The sequence below is a fragment of the Muntiacus reevesi genome, chromosome 2 (genome assembly GCF_963930625.1).
Source record: "Muntiacus reevesi chromosome 2, mMunRee1.1, whole genome shotgun sequence".
Lineage (NCBI taxonomy): Eukaryota > Metazoa > Chordata > Mammalia > Artiodactyla > Cervidae > Muntiacus > Muntiacus reevesi.
In genome coordinates, this window is record NC_089250.1 from 63,547,598 (window position 1) to 63,565,364 (window position 17,767).

Genomic DNA, 17,767 nt, shown 5'->3' on the forward strand with positions numbered 1-17,767 from the left:
AAGTAATAGGCAGATATCATTGTGGGGTTATTAGTAAGGCGCAACTGTCAGGGTTGTGATGTTGTCATTCTAGAATCCTCTGTTTTCTTTTTGTGTTTTCTGGCCTCGCACATGCGGCGTGCAGGATCATAGTTCCCCAGCTGGGGATCAGACCCACGCCTCCTGCAGTGGACGCGCAGAGTCCTAACCACTGGACCACCAGGGACGTCCCACTCTGGTTTTGATTTTTGATTAGACGTGAGGCACCTTTGTACCCTAGGGGAACTCCTGTGTGTGTGTGTGTGTGTGTGTGTGTGAGTGTGTGTGTAGGCAGCAGCGGCTATGCGTGCTGCGGTGGGGCTGGGCAGACCAGGGCAGGTAGAACAAATGCCAAGCGGAGCTGGGAGGATGCTGCTCCCAGGGGTGGCAGGGATTCAGGTGACTTTTGCTCCAGTTGAAAGGAACGATCTGGCTCTTTCCGGCCAGCGCACGGGCCCCACGGAGGTCTCTGGGCAGGAAGCACTGGGAACAAGGAATCCTCTGTCTGCAGTCACAGCACAGCTTGGACAGAGGAGGTGGATTATGAGTTCCCGGGAGGCGGCCTGCTGGGCTTTGCCTGACATTTGGGCAAATGGGTGGGGAGAAGGGGAACTGGGTGTATGTGTGTATGGTGGAGAGGAAGGTCGAGTTTGGTTCATAACATTTGTTACACAGGTTCCTTGAGCTTCTGGAAGCCCTCTAAGGAGCCAGGTTCAGAGGCAGGTGATCCGGGAGGGGTCAGAGCTGAGAAAGGTGAGATTCTAGAACCAGATGGCGCTAGTGATAAAGAACGTGCCTGCCAAAGCAGGACATGCAAGAGTCTCGGGTTTGATCCCTGGGTGAGGAAGATCCCCTGGAGGAGGAAATGGCAACCCACTCCAGTATTCTTGCCTGAAGAATCCTATGGACAGAGGAGCCTGGCAGGCTCTGTTCCATGGGGTCGCAGAGTTGGACATGACTGAAGTGACTTAGCACGCACGTACTAGAAGATATTAACCGCCGTCAGTTTACCAGAGGACACAGGACGTGTGAGAGATGATAGATTTTCGCAGGCAGCCTGGTGCAGTGGAATTCATTCCGCCTGCGAGTCCAGAGCCCTGCCTGCATTCAAGTCTTTGCTCTGACAGAGCAAGTCAGCTCTGTGACCTTGGTGTCATCACTTCCCCATTCTGGGCCTCGCTCTTCTGTTTTGGAGAATGGAGATAGACACATCAGCCTTAGTTACCTCTTAATGCTCTTTAGAGCATCCATTAGAATCAGGTGTTTCACATCTTTGGAGGCAGCAGAATCCGGATACATAAGTATTTGAAACAGAACCACTGTGGCTGAATTTGCAGCAGTTACCTGGAATCTTGTTGCCCTCCTTACTGTCCTTTGTGCCACGGGTGTTTTTGTTTTTCTTTTGGCTGCACTGGGTCTTCTCTGTGGCGTGCCAGCTTTCTCCAGTTGTGGTGCTCAGGCTTAGTTGCCCTGCAGCCTGTGGGATCTTAGTTCCCTGACCAGGGATTGAACCCACGTCCTCTTCATTGGAAGGCAGACTCTTAACCACTGGACCACCAGTAAAGTTTCTCCATGGGTGTTCTTGGAGGTGCCTCTGCAGGCTCCCAGGGCTCCGGGAGGCAGTGTCTGAAGACCACGGGATCAGGATGATTCTTGAGAACATGCTTTGCAGACTGTCCTTTGTAGCCCAGATGACAAAGATTGTGCTGGAACACACAGGAGCAGCCTCAATACTGCTGCTGCCCTGCCTTGCCCATGGCCAGCTCAGACTGTATCTTGGTTAGGGCCTGTATAATTGGACCTGGTTTTTTCGGAAACAAGTGACAAAAGGTCTATTCAAAGTGACTTAAACCAGAAAAGGACTTGAATGGATCCTGGGCAGTTCATGGAATTGTAGGATGAGAAACCAGGGAGATGCTCCGTCTGTCTCCATCATAGCTTGTCTCTCCTCTCTGTCCTTCTGAGGAACTGGCTGTCCATTGCCCTATCTTAGCCAGCCAAACAGAAAGTTGTTGTTCAGTCACTAAGTCATGTCCAACTCTTTGGTACCCCAGGGATTGCAGCACACCAGGCCTCCCTGTCCTGCACTATCTGCTGGAGTTTGCTCAAACTCTTGTCTATTGAGTCAGTGATGCCATCCTACCATCTCATCCTCTGTTGTCACTTCTCCTGCCCTGAATGTTTCCCAGCCGCAGTGAAAGTGAAAGCTGCTCAGTCATGTCTGACTCTTTGCGACCCCATGGACTATACAGTACTTGGAATTCTCCAGGCCAGAATACTGGAGTGGGTAGCCTTTCCCTTTTCCAGGGATCTTCCCAACCCAGGGATCGAACCCAGGTCTCCCTCATTGTAGGCAGAGTCTTTACCAGCTGAGCTACAAGGGAAGCCCTCCCAGCCTCAGGGTTTTTTCCAGTGAGTAGGTTCTTCACATCAGGTGGCCAAAGTATTGAAGCTTCAGCTTCAGCATTAGTCCTTCCAATGAATATTCAGGGTTGATTTCCTTTAGGATTGACTGGTTGGATCTCTTTGCAGTACAAGAGACTCTCAAGAGTCTTCTCTAGCACCACAATTTGAAAGCATCCGTTCTTTAGCTCTCAGCCTTCTTTATGGTCCAACTGTCACATCTGTACATGATTACTGGGAAAACTATAACTTTGACTATGTGGACCTTTGTCATCAAAGTGATGTCTCTGCTTTTTAATACACTGTTTAGGTTTGTCATAGCTTTTCTTCCAAAGAGCAAGCATCGTTTAATTTCAAGGCTGCAGTCACCATCTGCAGTGATTTTGGAGCCCAAGAAAATAAAGTCTGTCACTGTTTCCAGTTTTTCCCCATCTATTTGCCATGGAGTTATGGGACCAGATGCCATGATCTTAGTTTTTGAATGATCACAGTTTTTCTACTAGGATCTATATATTAACCCAAGGGAAGGATTCTGATTGGTTCAGTCATTCCCTGTAGTGGCCAGGCCTGGGTCAAGTGCCTACTTGTGTAGCAAATGGAGGAGCAGAGCTCTTAACAGAAGAAGGAGTGGAAGGCCGCTGGGCAGACAGAGCCATGAGAACATACAAGCATGTTTGTGCAATCTTGGGTTATAGGAGAATGAGCAGCTTATAGGCCTGCAAGGAACCATAACCCCTCCTCTTCAGTGACAGGAATACAAATATCAACAATGAAAACAATAGTTAATGTTTATGAGTTACTCTCCTTATGATGAGCACATTCTCTTCCCTTTCTTTTCTTTTTAGTATTTATTTATTTGGCTGCACTGAGTCTTAGTTATAGCACGTGAGATCTTCAGTTTTCACTGTAGCATGAGGGATCTTTAGTTGTGGCATGTGAACTTTTAGTTTCGATGTGTGGGATCTAGTTCCCTGACCAAGGATTAAATCTGGGCCCCCTGCATTGGGAGTGGGGAGTCTTAGCCACTGGACTACCAGGGAAGTCCCTCTATTGCTTTTCATGTGTAATTTCATTTAATCCTGCAGGTGATCCTTTGGTTAGGTACAATTACTCTCCCCATTTTATAGATGGGAAAACCAAGGCACAGCTAGTAAAGGTCATATACTGAGTAAGAGGAGGAGCTCGGGTTCAAGTTCAAGGAGTCTGGCTTCAGAGTCCACCCTTTGGTCACTGTGTCCACTGCTTCTGATCAGAAGTTCAAGTGGGTTCTATGTCTACTTGCATGCTGCCCCGTGACACAGCCTGTGTCCCGCAGAGGCAGCCAAGCCCAGGTTACTGTCTACTCTGCCACGGAGAAAGGCTTCCTCAGGGTGCACGCAGATCTACCTGCTCAGAAATCCATTGGTATCCGGTACTGTGGGCTTCCCCAGTGGCTTAGTCAGTAAAGAATCTGCCCGCAATTCGGGAGACCCAGATTCAATCCCTGGGTTGGGAATATCCCCTGGAGGAGGAAATGGCAACCCAGCCTAGTATTCTTGCCTGGAAAATTCCATGGACAGAGGATCCTGGCAGGCTACAGTCCATGGGGTTACAAAGAGCCAGACACGACTGAGTGACTAAGCACACATATGATTTTGTGGTAGGTCTTTCAGGAGATATAAAGCAAAATCATTCATCAACCTACCTGAAAGGTCACCATAGCAAATAAGTCACGTTCCCAAGCTCTCATGCTGTGCCAGGCTCTGTCCTGAGCACTGAATGGTCATTGTCCCATGTAATTGCACCAACAACTCTATGGAATAGGTGTGATTATTCTCACCATTTCCCAGAGGAAACTGAGGCTCAGGGAGGAGAAGTGACTGTCCCACGATCAGGTGGCTAACAAGTGGCAAAGGTGGCGTTTGAGTTCACGTCTGTGAGCTCCATGCCTCCCAGAGGGGAAATCAATGTGTGCAGGTGTGGCCGAGACACAGCCAAGAGTGCAGATCGCCGTCTGAGAGGGATGGGGAACTGACACTCGGGGGAAAGGGGCGGCCGGGGGCCCAGCAGCCAGAATGTGCTTCCTGGAGAAGGCATTGGCTCTAGGCCTTGGAAGGGTCTGGATTGGGGCAGTGGATTCAGGGAGGGCTCTCCGGGGGAGGGAGCTGCTTGGGAAAAGGCGTTGGAAGAGAGAAGCTGGAGTGGTTCAGTCTGGCCAGAACTAAAGAGCTGGGGTGGGGCAGGGAAGTTAGCCATCTTTCGGGCTTCACAGAAGGACCCTCCCCACCCCGCATTCCGTGTTATTCTCTTCAGAGATGTGAAGAGGCTTGATCATCTCCAGTTGCACCTGGGTGCCCAGGTCCCTTACCTTTTCTCCCAGGCGCCATGTAGAGGGTGGAAAAGGCCATGTGGGCACCGATAGATGTCAGTCCTTCATTCCTGGGGGCAAATGATGGGAAGAGTGCTCCCCTGCAGTCCTTTGCTCAGAGGAGAGGCTTCCTTCCAGGCAGAATGAGCTCAAGGAACCAGGACTGTTTCTGCAAAGAGCCTTGCGAGCAGTAGGACTCTCCATCCCCTCCCCAGGCAGCAGGCTGGAGCATGGACCTCTATCCCATGGAGAGGCCCCTTTCCTTCCCCCTGCCCCTTCCACACACCGCAGATCTCATCCACCTTGTCAGCAGATGGACTACGGCCTCAGAGCCTGGGCTCTGTCCTGAAAGTGCCTTCAGATTTTTTCTTCAAATAACTCAGGTGGAAAATTGGAGGAAGATGATGTTGTTACCGGGAGCCTCCCAGGTTTCAAAAGATGGGAGAATGACAGGCACGTTTATTGAACTGGACTCATGGTGTGTCAGAGGCTTTATCACCCCCATTTACAGAGGAAGAAAATGACACAGCTAGAGTTGTCACATGAAAGGTGACATCATTGGTTTTTGCAGGAGGGATGGAGTTGGGGGAGACTCAACAGGAGGACACCCCTCCCCTGCCCGACCACCAACAGCCTCCTCCCTGCTCTCGTCCGGCGACTCCTATTATCTCAGTGGCTCAGAAATGCTGGTTCTGGCTCCCCTGTCTGCCCCCCAGCCTCTTCCCGATGTGAATACAGACTGTTTTCCCTGGCTTGCTGTTTGCCTGAGAGCTAGAGGGGCTGTCTTGGGGAGGGGGGGCCAGGCTTCACAAATGTCATCCAGACAGGACACAGATGTTCAGCATTCCTTCTGTGGCCCGTCTTGTCTCTGGGATCCCTGGGTTTCTCCGACCCTTCTTGGAGGGATTCCAGCATTTCTCTAGGGGCAACAGAGGTGGAGAAGGGCGAGGGAATTCTTTCATGGGGCGGGACTAGGACTTTTCTGTTCATCATCTCTATTCAGGATTTTCCCCATAATCCTGAAAGGGAAAGCACAGAGGACATAATTATCCCCATTCTGTGGATGGGTTCACTGAAGCTCAGAGAAGGTAAGTGACTTCTTCAAGGTCACACAGCTAATGAGTGGCAGAGCAGAGATAGAAGATAGAAACCAGTGTCTAGATCCTGATCTTTCTTCCTGTTGCCCAGTGCTGATAGCTCTAAGGACTGCTTCTGGGACTCCCTTTTTGGCCCAGAATGTGGGAGTCATGTCCCCAGTTCACACATTCCCAAGCTTCCTAAGGCCCCAGGAAAAAAACCTTCCTTACCAGTTCTAAATCTCAGCATTCCCTAGCCCAGCCCTAGACTGCTGTTCTTGCCAGTCTCCACTGACATAAGAAGTTGGCCTTTTTCTTCTGACAAGGTGGAAGAGATTAGCCATTTGTTAAAAGGGATCCCTCTGTGAGGTGTTGGAGGCTCATGTTTCAGCCTGCAGATGGGGAAACTGAGGCCGGGGGCCTAAACAATCGCTGCATTCAGAGCAGCTAGAGAGGCAAGGCTAGGAAAAGACTTGGGCTTGGACTGGCTTCATGCGGTGGGCCCCTTTCCCAGACAATCCACAACTTTGTTTCACTAAGTGGGACACAGTGTCCGCTGAGTGTTTACATTTTGCGCCACTTCTGCCACAGAGAAATTCTTCCTAGGGGCACCCTGGCCTTTCCCAGAAAAGGGGTATCTGGGCCAAACCAGGGAGGAGTCCCGTGTTCCTAGGAGCGTTGGGGGCTACAGCTTGGGGGTTGCTAAGAATAACTAGGATTCTGGAATTAGTGGTGATGGTGGCACAACCCTGTGAATACAGCATGGGCACCGTCTTTACCTCCTTACCTCCCTGGATTGGGGGCAGCAGAGCACTTAGACTGACCTCCTGGGCTTTATGTGGTCCTGGGGCAGCTGTGTTGGCCTCTAGAACTCTTTACTGACCAAGGTAGTTTCCTCGTTTGCTAAACTGGGAACTAAGACTAGGAAAGTGGTGGCAGTGGCTGGCCCTGGATGCAAAGGTGGGATTGGGCAGGAGGTGGGGGGGACAGCATTAGAAAACTAGAAGAGCAGACACTGCTTTCTTTTCTTTTTCTTTGTTTTTTGGCTGTGCTGGTTCTTCGTTGAGGAGCATGGGCTTTCTCTAGTTGAGGCATGTGAGGGCTTCTCTAGTTGCGGCACACAGATTAGTGGCCCTGTGGCCTGTGGGATCTTAGTTCTCTGACCACAGATTGAACTTAAGTCCCTTGCATTGGAAGGTGGATTCTTAACCACTGGATCACCAAGGAAGTCCCCACACTGCTTTTTTCATATGTGTGTCTCACATATGCAGACGTCTTGGGAAAGGTTTGAATGAATGACCTGGGCAGGTCTCTTTCCCTCTCCAGGCTGCAGTTTCCCCCACTAGATCCACTCTCCTGAGTCCTTTATATTCCTACTATTCTATGATCGGTGACCTAAAATACATGGTTGACAAGTTTTCCTGTAGGTCAGTTGCCTCATTTGTCAAACAGGGAGGACAGAATGAGCCAGTCCTACCCATGTCAGGGGTTCCTGCTGCAAGGGTCAGTGAAGTGATCATGTCACTTTGGGCCACAACAGGCTTTGGTAAATGGGGAGTAGCTTTAACAAGGCAACAGGCTCCCACGAGGCGGTAGAATGAGCTGGAACTCCAGACTAAGATAGACTTGGGTGTAGACCCCTGCTCCACCACCTACTGTGTGAATTTCAATGAGATACTTCGTTGCTGTGTGCCTAAGCTTTGCCATCTGTAAAATGGACCCAATAATAGTTGTCACTTCAGAGGTTATGGAGCTGAAATGGGAGAAAGCAGGCAACAAGCAGAGGACTATGCCCATGATACAGTCAGGTGTCTCATAACTGATGTGTTAAGTGTTAGTTACTCAGTCGTGTCTGACTCTTTTGCAACCCCATGGACTGTAGCCCACCCAGCTCCTCTGTCCATGGGATTCTCCAGACAAGAACACTGGAGTGGGTTGCCATTTTCAACTGATAGGTGTTAATTATTATCGGTGGCCATAATGGTGATGATCACTTACATTTAGAGGTTGGAATTCTCTATGACAAACCTAGACAGTGTGTTAAAAAGCAAAGACATCATTTTGCCAACAAAGTTCCATATAGTCAAGGCTATGGTCTATCTAGTAGTCAGGTACTGATGTAAGAACTGGACCATAAAGAAGGTTGAGTGCCGAAGAATTGATGCTTTCGAACTGTAGTACTGGATAAGATTCTTGAGAGTCCCTTGCACAGTAAGGGGATCAGACCAGTCAATCTTAAAGGAAATCAACGCTGAATACTCATTGGAAGTACTGATGCTAAAGCTGAAGCTGCAATATTTTGGCCACCTGATACAAACAGCCAACTCATTGGAAAAGACCCTGATGCTGGGAAAGAGTGAAGGCAGAAGAAGAGGGTGACAGAGTATGAGATGGTTGGATGGCACCACTGATTCAATGGACATAAACTTTGGCAAACTCTGGGAGATAGTGAAGGACAGGGAAGCCTGGTATGCTGCCATCTGTGGGGTCGCAAAGAATCGGACACGACTTGGCAACTGAACAACAAAGTTCTCTGGTGGCCAATGAGGCTAGTGATGGCAATATTATTGTTATGAATAATCTCTTATATCTCTTTGGCACTTTACACAAAGCATATTCACATCCATCACTGTATATGAGTTTCAGAGCATTCCCTAAGGGAGGGCAGGGAGGCATCACCATCTCCATTTTACAAATGTGGTTGTGAGTCTTAGGAGAAGTGGCTTGCCCCTGATTTCAGCTCAGGTCCTCACTCTTTAGGAGCTCGATTACTGGCCAGAGGTGCTGTGAGGATCAGCCTCTGGGTCTGGCAGCACCGACTGGCAAGTGGGAGATGACTGTTACTGACACTGATTTTCAGCCTGTAAGTTTTGGAGAGCGAGGGGGCAAGTGACCGAATAAACGACAGAGTGGCTGGCTTGGTGGCCTTGCCAAGTCACAGGAACACGCACACAAGACTTCAGGTCCATACATTCAAGGTGACTGGGGGAGACTTGTCTTGCTTTGGGGCCCAGGGTTTCTGAAGCTGTGGGCCCACAGTGTCCCTGCTTGTTCTACAAAACCTGCTTGGATCCTGAGCTTTTTCTGCCTCTCTCTGCTATTTCCTGCTCTGCCACCCCCAGCTCTACTCCCACCCTCAGTGCTTGGGCCTCGGAGTGGATTCTGCCTCCAGTCATTCCTCCATTGAGTCTTTTTTTTTGTTGTTGTTGTTTTTAGCGGTACCGCATGACTTGTGGGATCTTAGTTTCCTGACTAGGGATTGCACCCAGGCTCTTGGCTGTGTCAGCATGGAGTCTTAACCACTAGACTGCCTGGGAACTCCCCTCCACCAAGCCTTGATTTGGTCAGCCAGTTTGCACTGAATTTGTGCTGTACTCCGTGCACGGACCCACATGCTGGGACACAGAAGTGAATACAGCAGGTACACACGTGGTCCGTGTTGAACGGCAGAACTTTGTTCCAGTCTCTGGCGGTTTCCAAGCAGTGGCGGGGAAGGTGTCTCTAGGCTCCTCCATGGGATGCATGATTTTGAATTTGGGAAATTGTCTGTGCCGTAGGAGATGGCAGGTGCTGGAAGCCCTGGGCTGGGGGTCAGGTCTGGGCGGAGGTTCCACCTCTGCCTCGGCCTTGCTGTGTGACCTTGGCCTGGTCCCTGCCTCTCCCTGGGCCTCCTCCTCCCCATCTACCAAGGGAGGGGGTTGGTTGAGATATGAGAATTTGTTGTTGTTGTTCAGTCCCTAAGTTGCGTCCAACTCTTTGCAACCCCCGGGCTGCAGCACACCAGGCTTCCTTGTCCTCCCCAAGTTTGCTCAAGTTCATGTCCCTGGAGTCAGTGACGCTTTCTAACTATCTCATCGTCTCCTTTTGCCTTCAGTTGAGATATGAGGATAGTCCCTGACATTTGTGGGGTGTCTGCCTGACCCATGTGTCCCAAGATCAAAGGCCCAGACTGATGTCAGAGGTCCTTCTTGCTGAGAGGGTGGCTTCTGGGTCTTACAGGCCTTGAGAGTGATTTCTGAACTGGGTTCTGAGCACTTGGGAGAAGTTGATAGAATCATCAATTCCCCCATACTCTGCCTGGTGGGCCCCACGACCCTGGCTGGCATTGGTGCTGACAGAAGAGGTTCCAGCCAGGTGGCCCCAGACATAGAGGCCAGCCTTTTCAAGGGGGGCCCTGCACACTGGCGGGGTAACCTCTTATGTTTTCCTTTGGGCCGGAGGTGGTGAGGGGTACAGTGGTGGGGGGGTGAGAGCAAAGTTTCAAGGCTCCCTGAAACAATGGAGTTGACCTAGTGACCCCATGGGAAAGGCAGCGAGACTGAAGTCCCAGAGGGCAGGTTTTCCCAGGTCCACAAGAGTCTCAAGGTTCCAGAGTGTCAAGAGTCTCAGGGGTAGAGAGCAGAGTCAAGTGTCAAGAGTCCCAGAGCTTCCTAGGCATGCCCGTCTCCTGACCTCCACCCCCTACAGTCATGACTTGGGCTCAGCTATCTCCTGGCACTTGGTCACTGCCGCTGGGGGGAGGACAGGGTGTCCCTTGAGAGCATGTGTGTCCCCGACAAGGCGAAGAGTGGCTTCATCCTGGTGGCTGTGGCTGGGAGGGGAGGTGTGTTTGTGTGTCATAGTTGTCATGTTTTCCTGCTTCCTGTCCTCCCAGCTAAGTTCCTGGGTCTCTTGTCCTGTGGCTCTGACAGCTGACATTTGAGTGTCCCGAGTGGGAGGGGAAGCAGAGGGCAGGGCTTTGTGCCAGATGGCCAGCTGTGGGTGATTCTGGGTGACAGACCGGTTCGCTGCTGGCCCCGGGGCGGTGCCCATGTGGCCTGGCTGGCAGGTCTCAGAGGAGCCGTTCTGTGTCCTCCCTGTCTCTTAGCTCTCTCTCTTTTATTGACTATGCTGCGGGCCATGTGGGATCTTAGCTCCTCAACCAGGGATGGAACCCCGGCCCCCTGCATTGGAAGCACAGAGTCCTAACCGTGGCCCTTAGCTCTTGGTGTCCGCAGCCGACTTTGCCTCTCTAACTCTGCGCCCTGCCGCCTGCCCGGGCACAGGCACTGGTTTGGCAGGTTTTGCTGCACCCACAAGCAGTGGGAGGGCTGGGAGCTAGAGAGGGGCAGGCGGAAGGAGGCAGGGCTGCCCTGTCCTTGCCTCCCTCCCCCAACACCCCAAGGCCAGCCTCACCTCTGTCCCCATGACCGTCTTTCTCAAGGGAGGCTGCGTGGGGAGCTCGTAAGCGGAAGCTGCTGGGACTCCTGGTTCTAGCTCCATTGCTTACTCGGCATGTGAATGTGGGCACATCCTTTTCTCTTCTTGGACCTCAGTGTCTTCATCGGTACAGCAGGGTTTTCAGCTCCATGATCCTCAAACAGCCGCGTACTATGATTCTAGTCCTAGCTCCGCCGTGTTCTCTCTGCCTTTAGGCGAGTCACAGCATACCAAGTGCCTCCTGTTCTGAGGGACAGAATGAGGGCTGCAAGCCTTGCTTGCTTCCTGGGGACGGTGATAGGATCAGCTAACATGCTAGCAAGTAGCCTGTCTCCATCCGAAGGGTTTTTCTCTCTATAATCTGGCCTGCTCTTATCAGGCTCAAGCAGAAGGAGACAGTATACCTAGAGGGGGGCTTAGTCCAGCTGCTGCCATCCTGAGCCTGGGTCGTTTACTTCTTCTCTCTGTTGATTTAGCAAATCCTTCCCTACCCCAGGACCTGCAGATGGTGACTGCAACCATGAAATTAAAAAAGCTTGCTCCTTGGAAGAAAAGCTATGACCCACCTAGACAGCACATTAAAAAGCAGAGACATTACTTTGCTGACAAAAGTCTGTCTAGTCAAAGCTATGGTTTTTCCAGTAGTCATGTATGGATGTGAGAGTTGGACTATAAAGAAAACTGAGTTGGACTGTAAAGAAAGCGGATGCTTTTGAACTGTGGTGTTGGAGAAGACTCTTGAGAGTCCCTTGGACTGCAAGGAGATCCAACGAGTCCATCCTAAAGGAAATTAGTCCTTAATAGTCATTGGAAGGATTAATGCCGAAGCTGAAACTCCAATACTTTGGCCAACTGATGCAAAGAACGGACTCATTGGAAAAGGCCCTGATGCTGGGAAAGATTGAAGGCAGGAGAAGGGAATGATAGAGGATGAGATAGTTGGATGGCATCACTGACTCGATGGTCATGAGTTTGAGCAAGCTCTGGGAATTGGGATGGATAGGGAAGCCTGGTGTGCTATAGTCCATGGGGTTGCAAAGAGTTGGACTCAACTGAGCAACTGAACTGAACTGAACTGATTCTTTCTGCTTTGAATTCTCTTTCCTTGGCTTTTTGCTATCTGAGATCCTTCTCATTCTTTACAACTTGGTTTGGTTAGATACCTCCCTCCCTAGCCCCACTGCACTACTCTCTACCTCATGATTCTTCATAATGCTTATCACAGTTTGTAACCATTCATCTTTTATTATATTTAAAAACATTTATTTATTTATTTGACTGCATCCGGTCTTAATTGTGGCCTGTGGGATCTTGGTTGTGGTGCCTGGGCATCTCTCTAGTTAAGGTTCTGGCTCAGTAGTTGCGGCACTCAGACTTAGTTGCCCTGTGGCATGTAGGATCTTAGTTCTGCAACCTGTGTCCCCTGCTTTGGAAGGCGAATTCTTAACCACTGGGCCACCAGGGAAATCTGTCTTCTATTTTTAACCTCATGTTCGTTCCACATTGCAGGGCACCTAAAAGATGTTAAGTAGGTAAGTATTGGATAAATGAATGAATGAATTTTAGGGAAGCATGATGCTAGTTAAGTGTTTGGTTCAGGGCATGACTCTTAGGAGGTGCTTAGTAAATGGCAGCTTTTAGTGAGAACCAACATGGTAGGGGTGGTAAATACCAGTGTATTGTGGTTAAAACACACATGCATGGGGGCAGGGATGCAGTGAGAAATTAAGGTTGAAAGGATGAGCTGGTACCAGATTGTGGTGGTCCCTTGATCCTAAGCCAAAGAGTTTTGACTTCCTGAAAGACATTGCTGAGAGTCACTGATGGGCCAGTAATTTTAATTCCGGAGCTCTGCTCCGGAGCTAGGGGCTCAGACTCTGTATACTTGAAGAGGTTGTGCTGTGTGGTTGTGGGAATGCAGGGTTGGAGGCAAACTCAGGGAGGAACAGGCTGGCCCTCCCCAGAGGTGTTCTGAGGCAGATTATTCCCAAAGGCCCAGAAAGAAGAGGAGCTACTGGGGATGAACTGTGTTTTCTGTTCCCCATCATAGTGGCACTGTTCCTGGTTGGGAGTGGGGTGCAGAGGATTGGGGCCACCTAAGAGTCAGATTTGCCGACAAATGTTCATATAGTCAAAGCTATGGTTTTTCCAATAGTCGTATTCATATGAGAGCTGGACCATAAAAAAGGCTGAGTGCCGAAGAATTTATGCTTTTGAACTGTGGTGCTGGAGAAGACTCTTGAGAGTCCCTTGGACAGCAAGGAGATCAAACCAGTCCATCCTAAAGGAAATCAACCCTGAATATTCACTGGAAGGACTGATGCTGAAGCTGAAGCTCTAATACTTTGGCCACCTGATGTGAAGAGCTGACTCATTGGAAAAGACTCTGATGCTGGGAAAGACTGAGGGCAAGAGGAGAAGGGGGTGACAGAGGATGAGATGATTGGATGACATCACTGGTTCAATGGACATGAATTTGAGCAAACTCCGGGCAATGGTGAAGGACAGGGAAGCCTGGTGTGCTGCGGTTCATGGGGTGGCAAAGAGTCGGACATGACTGAACAACTGAACAAAAGCAGAGTCAGATATATGGATTTCTATTCTAGCTCCTCCCCTTGTCAGCCATTTGACTTCTTCCAGCTTCATTCACATCTCAGATCCCACTTCTCTTTACCCGTAAAGAGGCTGTGTTAAGTACCTGCCTCATAGAGTCTTGGTGAGGATAAATGAAGTAGTGCCCGCAAAGGGCTTAGCAGAGAGCCTGGTGTGCACTGAGCTTTCAGGAAAGTCAGCTGTTGTCTCCATCCAACGTTGGGGGCTTCAGAAAGGGCATTCCAAACAGAGGGAACCACTAATGCAAAGAAAAAAAACACAAAGATGTGAAACAGGAGGGTGCTTTGGAGTGGCGGAAGTTTGCTGTGCACGCTGGGGACAACAGGAAAATCAAAGGAGACCACAGACAGGCTCAGATCCTGCAGCACATGGGCCAGGAGTTGCATCCTGTCTGGATGGCGATGAGGGCCACTGCAGGGTGATGGGTTGGGAATGATGTGATCTGATTACTGGAGGCGGGAGGATGGGTTGGAGCCCAGACGCCAGTGGGCAGGCTGTTGGGTGGCCCTGGTGAGAAAGGATGGGTGCCTGGAAGGACAGAAGGGAACAGATTAGAGAGTGGGTGATGAGGAGGGGTGGACAAAGTGCAGGGGCTGATGGGTGTGGGGCAGTGAGGGGAGGGAAGCAGCCGTATCCTGGAGGGCTGCAGGGTTTCTTTCTTTTCGGTGGGATCTTAGTTCCCCGACCAGGGATTGAACCTGAGCCCTCTACAGTAAAAGCTTGGAATCCTAACCACTGAACCTCCAGGGAATGACCTTTTCTATCTTTTTGTTATTGTTGTTAGGTGCTTGAGGGATCTTAGAGATGAAAGCATAGTGAATGCACTTAAGTTTGGATGTCAATAGTTCGACTTTTATGAGAATTAAGAAGCTTCCTGAAAAACCTCTTTTTTTGTTCTGACTCTTGATGTGGAAAGTCTTCCTGAAATCTCTGAATAATTGACTCCTCCCTGAGTGACAAGGGATCCTTCTGTGGGGACACTGCACATACTTGTCCCTGCTGGGCTGGAGTCAGGATGAGGGAACGGGGATGTTCTGGCTTGGCCTGGAGGTGACTGAGCTGGAGGTTGTATTTGGAAGCTATTTGCAGAGTCCATCAGTTTTCTTGTGATTTTTCTTTCATCTTCTCAAAGTGTGTACAAAGAAACAATTCCAGTGGATGGATATGTTTTATGTATTTCCAGACTTGCTTTCTTTCAACCTTGCTTTCAACCTTTCAAGGTTTCTTGCAACCTTGCTTTCTTTGCTTTCTTTTAACATTTATATTAATCTATTTGTTTGGTTGTGCCGAGTCTTAGTTGCGGCATGTGGGATCTAGTTCCCTGACTAGAAATCGAACCTGGGCCCCCAGCATTGGGAGCTTGGAGTCTTTGCCAGTGGACCACCAGGGAAGTCCCCCAGGCAACCTTTTGAAAGTGGTGTAAGGTAAGCTCCTTCCTGTGTCCTCTCCTCAGACATTTTTTTGGTGAGTGTGGACAGGGAGTTGTTCTTCCAAAGAACTGTAGGTCTTAGATTTTACACTTTACAGATGGAGAAAATGAGACTCCAGGAGGAAGGTGATGAGATGTGCTCAGATCCAGTTGTGAGTTACGGCTGGGGCTGGTCTAGGTCACGTGCCGCCTTTCCAGGCGCTCCTGTGGCTCCATGCCAGGCAGGCGGCATGGCCTCTTGGGGAGTGGTCGGGGGTGGGGGGCTTGCTGTGCTGAGGAACGTCCACATTGGCCCCCGGCTCAACTCAGGCGCGCACACCTGGCAAGAGAGGACCCCCAGAGACAGGGTGGTGGTTGTTGTTGCTGTTTAGTTTCTCAGTCCTGTCTGAATCTTTTGTGACTCCATGGACTTTAGCCCATTAGGCTCCCCTGTCCATGGGGATTCTCCAGGCAAAATACTGGAGTGGGTTGCCATGCCCTCCTCCAGGGAATCTTCCTGACCCAGGGATCGAACCTGCGTCTCCTGCGTTGGCAGAGACAGAAGAATTCTTTACCACCGAACCACCTGGGAAGCACCCCCTGCCCCCAGATAGGATAGGGCTCAACTACTGCCCTAAGCCCCCAATTCAGAGGCCCATCCCTACCCCTCCTCCTGATCTGAGATGGGCCCAGAGGTGTGGCTGGAGGTCGGGAGCTAAAACCAGAAGGATAGGGTTGTTTCCCTCCTTATGAGAAAAGGAACGGAAAGCCCTGAGTGAATGGGGTGGAATATGGAGTGCATCCTCTTCCAGCTGAGCTGTGCTGAGCAGAGGCCTTTGTCTGCGTTGCCAGGGGAACCAAAGTTTCTGCCTCCTTCCAGGGCTGTGATTGGCTCCTGGTAGAGCCTGAGCTTTGGTGAATGGAGGGGCCTCCCTCCTGCCTACGTCTTCTCCGTCTTCTCCGTGGAAGTGAGAGACTGGAGCAAGACTGGGGTCCCCATGGAAGCACTGCGTAGGCTTCTGTGCTCCTCTTCTTCAGCTCTGGAGGTGATGGGCCCCCTCGTTTGTTCTATTAATTTATCCCAAGCAGCATCTGCTCCAGGCTCTTCATTCTTCCAGATCTAGGAAAGCTAACCTATGCCTCAGAGGACCTGGCATGGCCACAGACTCACTGGTGGCCTTGGGTGGGTCCCTTCCCCTCCATGTGCCTCAGTTTCTTTACATGTAAAGACCAAGGCCTTCTAGCTCTGACTTCCCTAACCACACAGCCCATATCTCCTCCTTTTTGACCTCCCATTCTCCCACCTGGCCTCTTGTTGAGCTCTGATCATGTTCTTTTTTGTAGGTGCCCCTGTAAGATGCAGGGCAGAATGGGGCATTGCAACCAGCTCTTAGCATTGTCTTATTTTTTCCTCCTAGAAGCCCAAAATTTTGCAGCCCCCTCTTGTCTTGTCCCTTCCACTTGGGCCCAGGCTCGGGGTTGTATGCCACGGGGTAGCTAAGGATGGCTGCCCATCTCTGCTCAGGGTGGGGTGGACCTGCAGGCAGGGCAGAGCGTGCTGGGGCGGGTATGAGTGGTCGGAAAAGTCATGGGACTCGGCAGTCCTGGGTTCCTGGCCTCATCTGGCTATGTGCCAGCTAGGCGACCTTGGCTGGGGTGCTCAGCTTCAGTTTCTGCATTGATGACGCAGGAATAATAATGCCACCCTTGGGGTTGTGGCAGAGGTTGAACGAGATGACATGCCTGCCATGTGGGAAATACCCAGTCCCTTCCCTGGTCTCTCCTCTAAAATAGGCAGGGAGCTGGGGAAAGTCCAGATTGAGGAGGGCTAGAGGTGGCAGGGCTTGCGGTGCCACGTGGCAGATTGAAGCCGCTGCTCTTCCCCAGCGGTGCCAAAAAGCAGGCAGCAAAGCATTGCCTTGGGCGGGTGATGTCTGAGGAGGGGAGGCCGCGTGTCAGAGCTAATGTTTGAATAACACTTTTAAGATCCTCCAGGGACCTCAAATGAGGCTCTTTCAGATGAGCTGAAAATGAAGCAAAGTAATAAGGCTGAGCTCACTGGCAGGAAAGGGGGCGGCTCATTGGTCCTGGCCTTGCCTCTCCCAGCCATGCTCATGAACACAGGCTGACCGGCAGGGTGGTCCCCGTGTGTACGCTGTGGGCTGCCGTAAGGAAGGTCTGTTTTCTCAGAACGAGGGTGTCATGGGCGATCGCTGGTAGTGACTTGACCCTGCCTCTTGTTGACTCACTAGATTGAGGGTCAGAGGTGGCATCTTAGGTCACTGGCCTTCAGTGCCTGGTTTGGCGTTTTAGCTCTGTGACCCAACCTCCCTCCACCTCGGGGCTGTGGAAGCAGCAGCCCCAGCTTGTCTGCTGCCTGCCCTGGGTGTGGCAGGAGGCAGGGATTAACGCTGGGGCTGGGACAGTGAGTGGGATGTAAGTTGCTGGGGGTCCTCCCCGCCTCGGCTCAGGTTTGTCCAGGGTCTGTGATGAGGTGGGGGGATAGAGGAAGGAGGTTTTCAGGTGAAGAAAGCAGGCTGGTGGTATGACTCTGGGTGTTGGGGGTGTCCGCTTATACCAAGGAGGCCCAGCATCTAAGGGATGGGCCTCAGAGAGGCTGAGGGAGGGGCCGAGAAGCGAGTGTGTGTGTGTATATATGCGCCTGCACCCGCGTGTGTGCTTGTGTAGAATGTGGTCCCTGTG

The 17,767-nt window shown here is 50.9% G+C and overlaps 2 protein-coding genes across 10 annotated transcripts in view; one reads left to right on the forward strand and one right to left on the reverse strand.

Moving 5' to 3' along the window:
* Nucleotides 1–17,767, reverse strand: part of LOC136157186 (nascent polypeptide-associated complex subunit alpha, muscle-specific form-like) — a 97,714-nt gene that overhangs the window by 52,865 nt on the left and 27,082 nt on the right. The window lies entirely within an intron of this gene.
* The window catches only part of EPB41L1 (erythrocyte membrane protein band 4.1 like 1), a 146,694-nt gene that overhangs the window by 32,561 nt on the left and 96,366 nt on the right, over nucleotides 1–17,767 (forward strand). The window lies entirely within an intron of this gene.